The sequence below is a fragment of the Acanthisitta chloris genome, unplaced genomic scaffold, assembly GCF_000695815.1.
Source record: "Acanthisitta chloris isolate BGI_N310 unplaced genomic scaffold, ASM69581v1 scaffold28541, whole genome shotgun sequence".
Taxonomy (NCBI): Eukaryota; Metazoa; Chordata; class Aves; order Passeriformes; family Acanthisittidae; genus Acanthisitta; species Acanthisitta chloris.
Genome location: NW_008656943.1, coordinates 45,491 through 49,321, shown reverse-complemented (window position 1 = coordinate 49,321; position 3,831 = coordinate 45,491). Strand labels below are relative to the sequence as shown.

Here is a 3,831-nt window from a genome sequence, read left to right as displayed (position 1 = left end):
GGGCGGCAGGGCAGGATTCTCGCCCCGCTGCGATGCCAGGCGGAGCAGCCGGAGCGTTTCGCTGCGGTCTGGGATTCGGGAAGTCAGAAACGCGTTTTAGTGCAGATCTTCAGGTGACAGCCGTGGGTTTCAATGTGGTTTTACTGACAGCCACCAGATCTTCCAGGATCTAAACCCCAAAAAAGCCTTTCCCCCTCGGTTTGTCTTCTAGCTGCAGCTTGTGTTTTAGTTAGGAATGGAATTATGGGTGGGTTGTGCAGGGAAAAGTGATTTTTAGCTGGTAATTGAGGACTTTTCTGTGTGATATATTTATTCTGGAACAAGCTGCAGAGTATATTTACATTACAGTAGCTGATCCAGAAGAGTTTTTGACATAGCCTTTGTTCCACGGTAGCTGTCCCAGGCGATTTCCCCACAAAGAAGTCCTAAATGTTATTACTTGCTTTTGTGCTATCATTTTTTTGCATATCATTCTCCCTACCATTTCTTTCTGGACTTTGTCAGCCTGAGCTTACAGCATAGCATTATTCTATGCACTGAAGGATCAGGGATGTATTTTATTACTTTGGTCCTTAAACAACAACAACAAAAAAAGCCATTTGTTCAAGGCGGGACTTGTTTTTCTGGAATTACTGAAGTGGAAGAAAAAGGGTATGACTGAGAAAATGACACACCAGAGAGATGCACACAAACATCCCAGCCTGACTGTTTACTTTCCTCTTGTGCAACTGTAATTTCGCATCCTCCAGCTGCTGCCAACGGGGTCAGCGCCCGCCCGAGCTCTCCGTTACAGTCTCCCTTTCCACGGAGACGCTCTCGGCGCTGGAGGAGATGCTCAGATAGCACTGAGGAAAACTAGCTCACGTACCAGCTGGCAGAGGGGGTGAGCTCTGTGTGGCCCAAAGGAGCAAACCCAGGTGAGCACAGGCTCAGCTTGGAAACAGCCCAAGGTAAGTAGGGATGTCCCTGAAACATGGAGTGGTAGGTGCGATCCGAGCTGCTGATTTTAATGTTTGTAAGGACAGTACGCTGTGCCCCCTCTGAGCGTGGATCTAATTTCTTCAGGGTAAAGCTTTCCTCGTGGTACTGCGTGGCTTAGTCAGTTTTTAGATACAGCCTCAACAAAGAGCAGTCTTTGTACTGCCTGTGTTGGGCTTTGGTGTGTCTGTCGAGAGCAGGAGATGCCGCAAGCATCCAGGGCTGCGGAAGAGGCCAGTCCCCTTCCTATTTGAAATATGCCAAGCATACTCAAGGAGCTCTATGTGGAAAGCACTCAAGGGCTGCTTTAAAGGGCAGTACTACCCTAAAGGTAATTAAGACTTGTGTCCTTGTTTAGCAGGATACACTCTTCAGTGCATTGGAAGGGTTCGTAATTAGGTGGTGTCTGCCAGGAGAGCTTTAAAATCATCTTTCCTGTTCGTTGGATTTGTGGATCTGTGGTCTCCATCTGCAAGACAACATGTATTTGGAGATTAGCAGATGGTGCCTTGGTGGTACCAATAACAGGGACTTTTTGCATCTCTTACGTTTGCTTCATTAATGGTGGGAATTGTACAGTCTGGATGAAGCTGAGGACATTTCTCAGGTGTTAGACAGGGTTGACGTGTTTTGGAAACTCAAACTGCCCCTCATTGTGCAGGTGGTGATTTCTGAAGGGCTCAGTGTACAAGGTCCAGGTTATCAGTCATGGAAAGTAAGCCCTTGCTAACTGTATTTCTGTTTTGCTGTTGAGGCTTAGCAGCACAAAATTCATTAGGGTGGAATTTTTGTGTATAAAAGAACTGGTTTTGGCTTCCTGTAAAACAGTGTAAAGGTACTCTATATGCCATATTGCAATAGCAGAAAATTCCGTGTGTGTTAATTCTGCTGTGGAAAATATGTGTGTGTTTATACATAGATCTGTGTGTGCAGCCTCAATCTCTTCAGCTTTCGATAACAAAAATAGCAACAAAATCTTTCCTTCCCTCAGGGCCAGCAATAACCTTCTCGGTGATTTTCAGAGGAGTCCCTGCTCTGCAGACAGCACCAACTCCTTCTCTCCCTGTCCCCAGCATTACACTCCAAATGCTGCTGGGTCCCCCTGTCCTTCCCACGCCTCCTGCCAGCGACGCCCCAGGAATTCTCTGGCTATAAAGGAAATGGGACTTGTCAGCCCTGAATAAACACCCTTTCCCTGCAGAGACATATGGGCTGCCTAATCCTCACTGTCACCCTCCCGTAGCGTGGGTGGCGCAGGCAGCTGGAGTGAGGTGTTTTGGACTCAACTGACCAAGTTCCTCTTTCACAGGTGTTTGATCCACATGATTTGTACACCGGAGATCAGTTCTCCAAGGTCCTGAGCACGTTAACAGCTGTAAATAAAGCTACTGAAGGTAAGAGAAAAGGTTGGTTTTTTTCCTGCGGTGTTTTCAGATTCTTGTACGTATGAAGGTCTGTTTTCTAGATTTTTTGGCTAATTCCTAGCTGATGATGATTTCTGGAGGCTTGGAAACTGTGTTGCCAGCACTGATGCCTGATGGTGGACGGTGGAATTGATGTTCCATACTTCCACCAGCTCTGGGTTTAAATGTGGCATTTCAGACTTGCTGTGTGCACTTTGCAGAGCTCGATTATCGCTTTACACTGAGGGACCTCTGCTCAGTTTTGACAGTATTAAGGGACTTCAAAGTAGGTCATGGTAAGGGAGCCTCAATGTAAATGAGCATGCACCTCCCAAAATGCAAATACCAGATTTTTAATGGTGTGTTTTAAAGCCGAAGAGAAAAACAGATCCATCTGCATAATATCTTTACTGAATGTCAAAACAAATGTTGTTGCCAGTTGCTCAGTCAATTGTATTGATGTGTTTCTCCTCTCTCTGGTTCCATGGAGTAGGCTCGTGGATCTGGGAATCAAGCTGATGGCTTGTCCTGCATCCTTTGGAGCAGGATCAGGCTGCTGAAGCTCAGCAAATCAGCTCCTCTTGTTTCCATCCCAAGTATGTAGCTGTTCCCTGCAGGCTGCTTTAAACTGATGTTCAGTGGCATAGGCTGTGAAAGGAGAAGTTGAGCAGGGAGGATGATGGCAGTGTAGTGCTCTGAGAAGGGGTGAGGGGATCAGGGTCCCTTTTCTGAGGGGATCAGGAATAGGTCTGCATGGAACTGGGAAGAGTTTGCAGGATGGAAGGCATTTATGTCCCGCTGTCCTACAGGTGTGTTGGGACAGAGTCCTGCACACCCACCAAAGTCCAGCACCAGAAGAGTTCAGTTTCCCTATTGCAGGTTACATTTTAGGTGATTTAAAGGAGAACAATTCAAAACCCAAACTCATGATTTTCCTTTCATGGGAAGGTTTTCCTCTTGGCTTACTGCGTTTTGCCTAGGTTTGGTTTGTGGTGGTTTTCTTCATTGTTTCCTTCTCTTTCAACTGCTACTTTGCTTTTGGATTCTCTTCTGCTAGTACAGAAGCTGCTCAGGTGTTTAGTGAAACAACCTCATTGCTGGGACTGGACCTTCCCTCTTTTTGCTCTTTTCTGCTCTGTTCTGATGCAAAACTCTAGAAAAGCACATATATAAAATATACACTGTACTTATGCATTCTATAAACCGGTGTATAAATTATCATGCATATATTATATAAACTGCAGCATATATGTAATAATATATAATGTATAATAATGTTATATTAGTATATATGTGTACACACACAGATGTGTCTGTGTGTGCAGTGCTGCTCTGAAGAAATTCAGGTTCTCAGGCTGCAGTTCTGCAGCCAGCACCGAGCTCTGCTGCCAACTTGCTCCCTAGAAGTCTGGGAATGATAATTTGGCCTCAGCTCATCTCCTCACAGCCT

At 45.7% G+C, this 3,831-nt stretch overlaps 1 protein-coding gene across 1 annotated transcript in view; it reads left to right on the top strand.

Moving 5' to 3' along the window:
* Window positions 1-2,293: 2,293 nt before the first annotated feature.
* Window positions 2,294-3,831, top strand: part of ARHGEF6 (Rac/Cdc42 guanine nucleotide exchange factor (GEF) 6) — a 28,833-nt gene continuing 27,295 nt past the window's right edge. The window contains exon 1 of the mRNA XM_009084539.1: window positions 2,294-2,372. The gene's annotated coding sequence lies outside the window, so the exon portion shown is untranslated. The remainder of the gene's footprint in view (window positions 2,373-3,831) is intronic.